We start from the raw sequence: 12,979 nt of genomic DNA on the forward strand, positions 1-12,979 counted from the left end.
ATATTTCAGTTTCTTTTTATTCTTCCTGGCCAAATTTTCTACTACCCAACTTTAATGGAAATTGATGATAAAAAAGAGGTGATTTTCTGTTTTTTTTTTTCAACCATGTGACTGTATTGTCCAGTCCTCCCAGATCCAACCCTCTCTTTTGATTCATGAAAATTCTTCCTCATGCCAGTTTCCTCCCATATTCTTTTCCCAGTCGTTAAATATCAGGGTTAATCTTACACTAGACTCAGCGATGTGGTTTGAGTCAATGATACTAAAGCCACATGAACTTTTCCACCCCTCTCTCCACCCACTGAGCTCCACTTCCTAAAGGAATCAGAAAGTTACCTTCACAGATGATAACATTTTGAGATAAGGCAGGAATGCTCCCCCGACAAACATTGCAGTGCTGGGTCCGGGGACTGTGGCTCGAATACCAGTAGTGCATTCCAACAAGAAAAGGGTTGTTTTCTGCTGCAGGTATCTAAAATAAAGCAAAGAGAACAAAGAATAGAGAGTTAATCACAGAGATGGATTAGAGAAGGCCAGAAAACCTGATGCTAAGGGTGAAATGGCCATCTATATAAGGTGCCAGAGCATGTGAAAAGTAAGTATCAAAGTTGAGCTGACACTTAATAAACCTCCCATCTCTATTTTTTCCCAATGGTTTTGGAAAGGGAAAAAGAATGAGGGGGGTGGAATTCCCTGGCAGTCCAGTGATTAAGACTCCACACTCCCAGTGCAGGGCGCATGGGTTCCAAATCCTCTGACCAGGCAAGAAAGGGAGGAAGTAGGGCTCTGACCCTGGGCTAAGGAATACTTGTCAGGCTTTAGCTTCCTCCTGGAGATATATGTTACCCTTCCTGGCTTAGTGCTGCCAAGTGAGTAGAAAATTGCATTGCTGGGACAATAGTTTCATTTCAGAAGCTTCTGGCCAAAGCATTCTTTTCTGAATACCATGCTCTGACTGCCTATAGAAATTTTCTGGTTAATCAATTTAATTCATTCAAAATTCATTAAATATTTACCAAGTAACTACTATGTGCTTGGCACTTTTCAAGGCACTGGGGATATAATGATGAATAAGACAAAGTCTCTGCTTTCTTGAAACAGCATTCTGTTTGGTGTCCCTCTTTCATGGTATTGAATTTGATGTTTACTATTAACCTGCCTGTAAATGTTGCATTTGTTTAACACAGCCTATTTCTCATGACTGTTGGGCAGGTACAGGGTATAACAACAACTAGTTTTGGGGTTAAAAGGAGAAGGGGAGGGGTGGGCACCAAAAACCTTCCAATTTATTCTGGGTGTACATTCCACAGGACACTTCCACCTTTTCTCTAATTCCTGTGTATGCCTGATCTCTTCTTTCTCTGCCTTCCTCTGGAATGTAGACATAGGCATACATATTCAGCTATTTATTCTTGATGTTATAATCATTTAGGCGTGTAAAGGCATAAGACCTTAAAATGAAATACACAGTCTTCCTGATAGTGGTCCCTGAGAGAGAGAGAGAAGGATAGGAGAGAGAGAAAAAAAAAGAGGGGGAGGAGAGAGGGCACTATTAAGGGACCTAGCACATTTAGTCTTCAACTTTGATTAATTTATAGGAATTAGTCATCTAAAACATAGCCTGTATATGGTACTCTTTGAACCCTGCTTCCCTCTCTGACATGCTATTTATGTGCTAAATTGCTGTTGGATTGACTAGGAAGCTTCTGGAAGGAAAAGCTACTTGGATGAGACAAAGGCTCATCTAGTATGAGGTCACTTTGTGATTGTATTATTTTTTGCATATTGAGACCCTGACAAAGTTCCAAGAAGATCAGAGTAGAGAGTGTAGAGTCATGAGGAAATGAAATAGACTTGGTCTTGACATACTGAGCAACCAGCACCTTTCCATTTCTCAAGCCACTAGATTAAAACTCTACAAGTACCTTCCTTCCTTCCAGCTTCCCCCTCTCCTCCAATAATTACTAAGAGCTACTTTGTGTCATCTATGAAGCTAGGAACTAGAGATGCAGAGATGCATGGTCCATAGTTTTTGCCCTCAAGGAGCTCATGGTCTACGGTAGGAGACAACTTCCTAAACAGATCCTTCCAGTATAGACTTACAAGTGAGCTCTCCTATAATGATCAAGATTCTATGGGACAAATGGAAGAAATGAAGAACTCTGAGTAGAATACTGAATTTCACGGTACAATTGGCTACATAATATAAACATATATAAAATGGACATTGTTTTGGTTTAGCAGTAGAGGAAATGGGATTTATATTCCTTATGTGCATCTTATTGTATAAGGAAACTTTGATGCATACAACCCTGAGTTAGTATGTGTGGTATGCTGAATTATGTCCCTTGCCAAAATATGTTCAAATTCCTAGTATCTGTTAATGTGATCTTATTTGAAAATAGGATATTTATAGATGCAATCAATTTAAGATGTGGTCATAATGGATTGGGGTTCCCTGGAGGCTCAGACGGTAAAGAATCTGCCCACAATGCAGGAGACCTAGGTTTGATCTCTGGGTCAGGAAGATTCCCTGGAGAAGGGAATGGCAATCCACTCCAATATTCTTGCCTGGAGAATTCCGTGAACAGAGGAGCCTGGCGAGCTACAGTCCATGGGGTCACAAAGAGTCGGACAAGACTGAGCGACTTACACACACACACACACACACACAGACACACACACACACACACACAGACACACACACAAAATGGATTAGAGTAGGCCCTAAACCAGTGACTACTGTCCTTATAAGAAGAGGGAAATTCAGACACAGTCACAGAAGAGAACCGCAAGTGCTGACAGAGGGTGAGATTGGAATGATGTGTCTACAAGTGAAGGAATGTCAAGGAATGCCTGTAATCACTAGAAGTTAAGAAGAGGTAAAGAAGGATTCTCTTCTAGAGGCTTCAGGAGAGCATGGCCCTGCCAATACACTGATTTTGGAATTCTAAACTCCAGAACTGTGACAGATTTTCTTAATTCACACAATTTATGGATTTGTTGTAGCAGTCCAAGTTCTTGCAGTCTAACCCCTTCAAGAAGTTTGGGGTCCAACTCTTAGTGACAAGAAGTTTGGGGTCCAACTCTTTGTGACCCCATGAACTGTAGCCCACCAGGTTACTCTGTCCGTGGGATTGCCCAGGTAAGAATACTGGAGTGGGTTGCTATTTCCTTCTCCTGGGGATTGAGTTTATTTTAGATGCCACATATAAATTAGGACATACAGTACTGTCTTTCTGTGTCTGGCTTATTTAATTTAGCATAATGTCTTCCAGGTTCATCCATGTTATTCCAATGGGCAAGATTTGCTTCTTTTTAAAGGCTGAACAATATTCCATTGTATCTGTATATAAAAATATTACATTTTAAACCCATTAATCCACTGAGGGACATTTAGGTTACATCCATATCTTGGTTACTGTGAATAATGCTGAAAGAAACACGAGAGTGATGATACATATTCAAGATCCTGATTTCATGTCTGATAGATATATATACCCAGCAGTGGAATTGCTGGAGCATAAGGTAGTTATATTTTTAATACTTTGAGAAACTGCAATACTACTTTTTATAAGGCCTGTATCAATAATAATTTATTATTAATCTCTTTTCTCCACATTCTTGTCAGGACTTATTACCTCTTGTAATTACCTCTTGTGTTATCTCTTTTTTAAATATTGAAGTATAGTTGATTTACAATATTGTGTTAGATCCAGGTACAGTAGAGTGATTTAATTATATATGCTGTTGTTGATGTTCAGTTGCCAAGTCCAGTCCAACTCTTTGGGACTTCATGGACTGCAGCACACCAGGCTCATCTGTCCTCCACTATCTTCCAACTCAATGGTGATTCTATCTAACCATCTCATCCTCTGCCACCCCCATCTCCTCCTGACCTAAATCTTTTCCAACATCAGGGTCTTTTGCAACAAGTCATTTCTTCTCATCAGGCAGTCAAAATATTGGAGCTTCAGCTTCAACAACAGTACTTCCAGTGAATATTCAAGGTTGTTTTCCTTTAGGATTGACCGATTTGATCTCCTTGCAGTCTAAGGGGCTCTCGAGAGTCTTGTCCAGCACCACAATTCAAAAGCATCAGTTTTTCAGTGCTCAGCCTCCTTTATGGTCAAGTTCTCACATCTGTACATGATTACTGGAAAAATCATAGCTCTATCAGACCTTTGTCAGCAAAATGATGTCTCTGCTTTTTAATATGTTGTCTAGGTTTGTCATAGTTTTCCTTCCAAGGAGCAAACGTCTTTTAATTTCATGGCTACAATCACCATTCGCAGTGATTTTGGAGCCCAAGAAAAAAAATCTGTCACTGCTTCTACTTTTTCCCCTTCTGTTTGTCATGAAGTGATGGGACCAGATGCTATGATCTTAGTTTTTTTGAATGTTGAGTTTTAAGCCAGTTTTTTTCACTCTCCTTTCACCCTTATCAAGAGGCTCTTTAGTTCCTTTTCACTTTCTGCCATTAGAATGGTATCATCTGCATATCTGAGGTTGTTGATATTTCTCCCAGTAATCATGATTAGAGCTTGTGATTCGTCCAGTCCAGTATTTCAAATGAGGTACTCTGCCTATAAGTTAAATAAGGAGGGTGACAATATACAGCCTTGTCACACTCCTTTCCCAATTTTGAACCACATAGTTGTTCCATGTCCAGTTTTAACTGCTGCTTCTTGACCTACATAGAGGTTTCTCATGAGGCAGCTAAGGTGGTCTGGTATTCCCATTTCTTTAAGCATTTTCCAGTTTGTTGTGATCCACACAAAACCTTTTGTGTAGTCAATGAAGCAAAAGTAGATGTTTTTCTAAAATTCCCTTGCTTTTTCTATGATCCAGCGGATGTTGGCAATTTGATCTCTGGTTCCTTTGCCTTTTCTAAATCCAGCTTGTACATCTGGAAATTCTCAGATCACATATTGTTGAAGCTTAACTTGAAGGATTCTGAGCATTAACTTGCTAGCATGTGAAATGAGCACAAGTGTACGGTAGTTTGAACATTCTTTGGCATTGCCTTTCTTTGGGATTGGAAGGAAATCTGACCTTTTCCAGTCCTGTGGCCATAGCCGGGTTTTCCAAATTTGCTGACATATTGAGTATAGCACTTTAACAGCATCATTGTTTTTAGTATTTTAAATAACTCAGCTGGAATTTCATCATCTCCACTAGCTTTGTTCATACTAATACTTTCTAAGGCCCACTTGACTTCACACTCCAGGATATCTGGCTCTAAGTGAGTGACCACACCATTGTGGTTATCCAGGTCATTAAGACCTTCTTTGTATACATTTGTGTATCCTTGCCACCTCTTTTTAATCTCTTCTGCTTCTTTTAGGTCCTAGCCTTTTCTGTCCTTTACTGTGCCCATATTTTCATGAAATGTTCCCTTGGTGTCTCCAATTTTCTTGATAAGATCTCTAGTCTTTCCCATTCTATTGTTTTCTCTATTTCTTTGCATTGGTTACTTAAGAAATCCTTCTCATCTCTCCTTGCTATTCTCTGGAGTTCTACAATCATTTGGGTATATCTTACCCTTTCTCTCTTGACTTTCGCTTCTCTTCTTTCCTTAGCTATTTGTAAAGCCTCCTCCGATAACCACTTTGCCTTCTTGCATTTCTTTTTCTTGGGGTTGGTGTTGGTCATTGCCTTCTGTACAATGTTACAAACCTGTCCACAGTTCTTTAGGGACTCTGTCTACCAGATATAATCCCTTGAATCTATTTGTCACCTCCATTATATAATCATTAAGGGGTTTGATTTAGGTCATACCTGAATGATCTAGTGGTTTTCTCTGCTGCTGCTGTCACTTCAGTCGTGTCCGACTCTGCGACCCCAGAGATGGCAGCCCACCAGGCTCCGCCATCCCTGGGATTCTCCAGGCAAGAACACTGGAGTGGATTGCCATTTCCTTCTCCAATGCAGGAAAGTGAAAAGTGAAAAGTGAAAGTGAAGTTGCTCAGTCGTGTCCGACCCTCAGCGACCCCAGGGACTGCAGCCTACCAGGCTCCTCCATCCATGGGATTTTCCAGACAAGAGTACTGGAGTGGGGTGCCATTGCCTTCTCTGGTGGTTTTCCCTACTTTCTTCAATTTAGGCCTTAATTTTACAATAAGGAGCTCATGATCTGAGCCATATTCAGCTCTTTGTCTTGTTTTTGCTGACTGTATAGAGCTTCTCCATCTTCAGCTGCCAAGAATATAATCAATCTGAATTCTGTATGACCGTCTGGTTATGTCCATGTGTAGAGTTGTCCCTTGTTGTTGAAAAAAGGTGTTTGCTATGACCAGTGTTTTCTGTTGACAAAACTCTGCTAGCCTTTGCCCTGCTTCATTTTGCGCACCAAGGCCAAACTTGCCTGTTATTCTGGGTATCTCCTCACTTCCTACTTTTGCATTCCAATCCCCTATGATGAAAAGGACATCTTTTTTTGGTGTTACTTCTAGAAGGTGCTGTGGGTCTTCATAAACGTGGTCAACTTTAGCCTTTTTGGCATCAGTGGTTGGGGCATAGACTTGTATTACTGTGATGTTGAATGGTTTACTTGGAAACAAGCTGAGATCATTTTGTCATTTTTGAGGTTGCACCCAAGTACTGCACTTCAGTCTCTTTTGTTAACTATGAGGGCTACTCCAATTCTTCTAAGGGATTCTTGCCCACAGTAGTAGATATAATTGTTACCTGAATTAAATTCTCCCAATTCTGTCCATTTTAGTTCACTGGTTCCTAAAATATCAATGTTCAGTGTTGCCCTCTCCTGCTTGACCATGTCTAATTTACCTTGATTCATGTACCTAACATTCCAGGTTCCTATGCAATATTGTTCTTTACAGCATCAGAGTTTACTTTCACCACCAGATACATCCACAACTTAGAAATGTTTCCGCTTTGGCCCAGCCTCTTAATTCTTTCTGGAGCCAGAAGTAATTGCCTTCCTCTCTTCTCCATTAGCATATCAGGCACCTTCTAACCAGGGGAGCTCATCTTCCAACGTCATATCTTTTTGCCTTTTCATACTGTCCATGGAGTTCTCCAGAGATCAAATTGCCAACATCTGCTGGATCATAGATAAAGCAAGAGAATTCCAGAAAACCATCTACTTCTGCTTCATTGACTATGCTAAAGCCTTTGACTGTGTGCATCACAACAAAATGTGGAAAATTCTTAAAGATATGGGAATACCAGACCACCTTACCAGCCTCCTGAGAAATCTGTATACAGGTCAAGAAGCAATAGTTAGAACCAGACATGGAACAATGGAGTGGTTCAAAATTGGGAAAAGTATACATCAAGGCTATATATTGTCACCCTGCTTATTTAACTTATATGCAGAATACATCATGAGAAATGCTGGGCTGGATGCAACACAAGCTGGAATCAAGACTGCAGGGAGAACTATCAATAACCTCTAATATACAGATGACACCATCCTTATGTCAGAAAGTGAAGAGGAACTAAAGAGCTTACTGATGAAAGTGAAAGAAGAGAGTGAAAAAGCTGGTTTAAAACTCAACATTCAAATAATGAAGATCATGGCAGCTGGTCTCAGCACTTTACGGCAAATAGATGGGGGGAAAATGGAAACAGTGACAGACTTTATTTTTTTGGGCTCCAAAATCATGCAGATGGTGACTGCAGCCATGAAATTAAAAGACACTTGCTCCTTGGAAGAAAGCCATGACAAACCTAGACAGCATATTAAAAAAGCAGAGACATTACTTTTCTGATGAAGGTCCGTATAGTCAAAGCTATGGTTTTTCCAGTAGTCATGTATGGATGTGAGATTTGGACCATAAAGAGGGCTGAATGCCAAAGAATTGATGCTTTTGAGTTGTGGTTTTGAGAAGACTCTTGAGAGTCCCTTAGACTGCAAGGAGATCAAACCAGTTAATCCTAAAGGAAATCAGTCCTGAATATTCGTTAGAAGGACTGATGCTGAAGCTGAAGCTCCAATACTTTGGCCACTTGATGCAAAGAACCGACTCATTAGAAAAGACCCTGATGCTGGAAAAGATTGAAAGCAGTAGAAGGGGATGACAGAGGACGAGATGGTTGGATGGCATCACTGACTCAATGGACATAAGTTTGAGCAAGCTCCAGGAGATGGTGAAGGATAGAGAATCCTGGCGTGCTGCAGTCCATGGTGTCGCAGAGTCAGACACGACTGAGCGACTGAACAACATCACTACCTATTATTTTACACTGCTGCTGCTGCTGCTAAGTCGATTCAGTCATGTCTGACTCTGTGTGACCCCATTGACGGCAGCCCACCAGGCTCCCCCGTCCCTGGGATTCTCCAGGCAAGAACACTGGAGTGGGTTGCCATTTCCTTCTCCAATGCATGAAAGTGAAAAGTGAAAGCGAAGTCGCTCAGTCGTGTCCGACTCCTAGCAATCCCATGGACTGCAGCCCACCAGGCTCCCCTGTCCATGGGATTTTCCAGGCAAGAGTACTGGAGTGGGGTGCCATTACCGCTCCACCCCAAATATCTATAACAATCCTCTACCCTTTACTAGTTACTTAAGACATCAGGTTATATTTTTTAACTTTTATATGCATTTTTGCTAATAAGTAGAGAAAGAAATCCTGAATTCTCAAACTATAAAACATTAGCATTTTACTGGAAAACTTGACCCCTTTCATATATAGGTGCTCTACTTTTTAATGGTTTTTATAAAGTTTGCTAGCTTATGATTATGGGAGTATAGAATCCATTATCCCTCTTGAGTATCACAGGGCCTATACATCTCCTATACATCAGTTTCTTTTCACGTTTGAATTAATCTTCCCCATTATCTCAAAATCTTCACAGTAGAACTTTGTTTAGGATGAACTATATATCACTCTCTTTCTAAACCCTGGCCCCAAGATTACCCTCAGATTCATTTATTCATTCAAAGAATACTTATTGAGCCTCTACTATGTGCGAGACACTGCTCTAAGTGAATAAATGACAAAAATCCCTCCTCTCTTGGAACTTACATAACTTCTAGTGCAGTAGGTCTGTAGAAGTCTGAGCAGAGGGCATAGCCCAGAGTTTCAATGGTAGTACCACTTGTTGCCCGGAGCAGTAGCCCAGGGCTTGGTATTGTTAAGGAGAAAAGGAACCCTGCCATGCTTTGGGGAAGACTGTTCCTTGCTCCTCCCTCTATATTTCCTTTATTGTGAACAGTAAACAGAGAGGCAGAAGGGCATAATGGTTAGGGACCTAGGCTTTGGATTCACATAGCCTGGGTCTAAATCTTGGCTTTGCAACTGAATAGTTATTTTGTCTTGGTCTAGTTCCTTATCTTTGAGCCTCAGTTTCCTTAGTTCTTACTATAGTCACTTCGCAGACTCAAGTCAAGACTGCTGATTGCAGCTATGCTATTAATAACATAAGAACATCTAAGTTAGCTTCCCACATTCATCTTGAATACCTCATCCATTGAGCAAACAGTGACATCTATATATAAACTGGATGTGTACAGAGGTTTCTAAACCACATATTTACCAAGGTTTGAGTCTAAGTGAATTAATTCTATTTATAGACAGATTTCCTAATGATATACACACAAAATTCCTGATCAGATGGTATCTGCTTCCATTTTATTATTTCCGTGTTTGAAAGGTGGCTTAGCTAATGCAGTCAATTAAGTGTGTACCCATGAGAGTTGAGTGGATTCTCTATTATTTAGCTTACCTTACGGATTTCTCCCTGTTGCACGGTTTTTATGACGTTAATCCATTCTTCCATGTCTTTCCGATTTGGTGCAGCCAGCGTAACTTTTCGTTGTGGTGTGATCACCTACAGAAAGTCACATTATTAGCTGGTTCCCAACTCAAACTTTGCCCCCAGAGCATTTGAACTCTCTAAGATACTAGACAGGTCTACCAAGCACTACCAAAGCCACTTCTTAAATATATGACAGCAGTTCCAAGAGCCAGCCCAACTAATAACAGTAATAAACAACAATTTAAAGGCACTTACTATGTACCGGGCACTGTTCTATTGTACTTTATTTATCTTATTTATTTCAATCTTCATTACAAATCCAAGAGCTAGGCAGTATTATTTTCCCTCACTTTATAGTCAGGATACTTTTTCTGTGGCAAAGGGAGTTAAATGACTTGCTCAGGGCAAAAGAGTAGGTAAGAAACTAAGCCAAAATTTGAATCTAGATTCTTTGGCTCCAGCACACATGCTCTTAAACACTAGGCCAAGCACCCATCTGTTACTAAAATAAAGTTGCCTGAAAATCTTACTTGTTTACTTCCTGCTCTACCTACCTGAAATGGTAAAAGTGTTTCTTTTTCATCAGGGTGTGGCTATTTCTGTTTGAGGGGAGAGTGAGACTGGAGTGAGGAAACTACAAATCCAGTTTCTTTCTTTCTTATGGTCAGGGAAAATCTGAAGAGAATTTTACTATTATCTCTCTTAATCCTGCTTGGTGCAAAAACCTTGCAGAAACAATGAGAAAGCCATGTTGAGGGTCTAGCAGAGGTAGACCCTGCTAACTTCATCTTTTCCCAAAGGGCAGGAGGGAGCATGGATAGCTATAGCTATAGCATTGCTTCAATGGCCCTACTTGTCTTCATTACCAGTGTCCACCACCCCAAGCCCAAATCTTGCAGCTAGAGCTCACCACAACAACAAACAATTTGTTCTTCTTGTGCATGTAGCACCGCATGATTCTGTGATAATGGCAATAGGAACTAGTTGGAATTAGTAACAACAGTCGCTCCTTTGGTCTAAACCCATTCTTATGTGGGGTTGATGCATAGTGCCTCTATGTTTTAATTAGGCTAAGGGGAAACCTAGCCCTTGGAATTTTTATAGAATGATACCCAAAACATTATCTTGTGTGCTTATCACTCAAAAGTTAAGATTTTGGAACTGGGTCAACGGAACCCTCAGCTTTTCCTGGGTCAGTATGATGCAATGAGAGAGAAATGAGATAGGGTCTCCTTTCAACTGCTCTCCTTTCAAAGAAGAGACTGTGGACCAGCTATGGAAGCAGGGTATTGGGCCCATAGCTCTTTAGTCTGCCAAGTACCACTCTCCACCTGCCTGAAGAGGAACCCTGCTCTCCATAACCCACCACTGACGCTGAAAAAAAAAACATTTCTGTGAGAAGATGGGTATGAGAATTCTTGGGCCAATGGACTTGTTATTTTTCAGTGAGATTTCTGTTCTGAATTTACCTGAATGACCAAGTCTTATGACATTTTAGCAGTGACAAGCCCTTGAATACATCCCTGGAAAATCCTCTGCTTTCTTTGAGGTACTCTCATTAGTAATCTCAGCATAGAGTAACTTTCACTTTGGATTTAGGTTCTTATCTGTTTCATCAAAGGAGAAAATGCCATGTAGCTCAAATATCTTGATTTAGTCTACAACATATTAGCAGTCTCTTGAAAGCCTCCCAATGATATTCATTTAAATTACCTTCACCAGAAGGATTGATTTTTGAAATAGTCACCCACATTCTGAAATCATCTCTGCTTTTATATCAAACTGGTAATAGAGACAAGGGCAATCATGCTCTTTCCCCCCATCAGTGGGCTGATAGAAAATACTCACATGAATAATCTTTAGCACTCATTTGCAATGCTACTCTAAGTGGATTTCCAAACACACTTTGGGATTAAAGAAGACTTGGGAAATTTGAATTCCAAACAGGCAACAGGCGGATATGGAGACCCCTCTTCCCAGCTAGCTCTCACCCTTGCCCATTCAGGCAATCCTAATCTTACTTACGCAAAAACTGTGGCAAAGGTTTCTACAGCTGCTTTCTGCCAAGGCAACTTGAGACAAATCAATTGTTTCAAAGCGTGCAAACTGGAAAGGTATGAGAGGGAGAGGGAAAAGGAATCATCTGGTTATTGAGGCAAAGATACACTAAAAATTAAACACACACACAGGTACACTAAAAGGCATTTTTGGCAGTTATAATCCCATTATTTATTTGGCTTGAGTGCTGGATTTATTTAGCATCATGGTTTTGATTGATATATCATGTAACAAACAGAAAATTAACCAAACTAAACCCAAAACACAACTCTTCCCCAAACTTTTATGGGATTTATAGGAAAGCTTAGGTAGCTCAGGATTATTTAAAACTAAAGGTTTATGCTGGAGAGCATAGTAGGATACTGCTTTCATGGATCACAGCTTTGTTGTGGTGAAGGGTCTTGCATAATTCAAGGAAGCTATGAGCCATGCCATGCAGGGCCACCCAAGATGGACAGGACATAGTGAAGAGTTCTGACAAAACGTGGTCCACTGGAGGAGGGCATGGCAACCCACTCCAGTATTCTTGACTGGAGAACTCCATGAACAATATGAAAAGGCAAAAAGGTATGACACTGGAAAATGAGCCCCCAGGTTGAAAGATGTCCAATATGCTACTGGGGAAGAGTTCAGGGCAATTACTAATAGCTCCAGAAAGAATGAGGCTTCTCTGGTGGCCCAGGGGGAAAGAATCTGCCTGCAATACAGGAGCCACAGGAGATGCAGATTTGATCCCTGCCTCAGGAAGATCCCCTGGAAGAGGGCATGGCAACCCACTCCAGTGTTCTTGCCTGGAGAATCTCATGGACAGAGGAGCCTGGCAGGCTACAGTACCTAGGGTTGCAAAGAGTCGGACACAACTGAAGTGACTTAGCATGTACTCAGGCCAGAAAGAATGAAGTGGCTCAGTAAGAACCTAACAGAAGCAGAGGAGATTAAAAGAGGTGGCAAGAATACACAGAAAAACTATACAGAAAAGGTCTTAATGAACCAGATAACCATGATGGTGTGGTCAGTCTCCTAGAGCCAGACATCCTGGAATGTGAAGTCAAGTGGGCCTTCAGTTCAGTCGCTCAGTCATGTCTGAATTTTTGTGACCCCGTGGACTGCAGCATGCCAGGCCTCCCTGTCCATCACCATCTCCTGGAGTTTACTCAAACTCATGTCCATTGAGTCAGTGATGCCATCCAACCATCT

At 40.9% G+C, this 12,979-nt stretch overlaps 1 long non-coding RNA gene across 1 annotated transcript; it reads right to left on the bottom strand.

Annotated features, from left to right (window-relative positions):
- Positions 1-331: 331 nt before the first annotated feature.
- On the bottom strand, positions 332-11,892 carry LOC132344318 (uncharacterized). Its single transcript, XR_009493563.1, has 3 exons — positions 11,750-11,892; positions 9,692-9,796; positions 332-472 (listed from the first exon to the last, which is right to left on the bottom strand). It is a non-coding gene; the product is annotated as an uncharacterized lncRNA (long non-coding RNA).
- Between the last annotated feature and the right edge of the window lie 1,087 nt (positions 11,893-12,979).

The sequence above is a fragment of the Bos taurus genome, chromosome X (genome assembly GCF_002263795.3).
Source record: "Bos taurus isolate L1 Dominette 01449 registration number 42190680 breed Hereford chromosome X, ARS-UCD2.0, whole genome shotgun sequence".
In the NCBI taxonomy this organism is placed as follows: Eukaryota; Metazoa; Chordata; class Mammalia; order Artiodactyla; family Bovidae; genus Bos; species Bos taurus.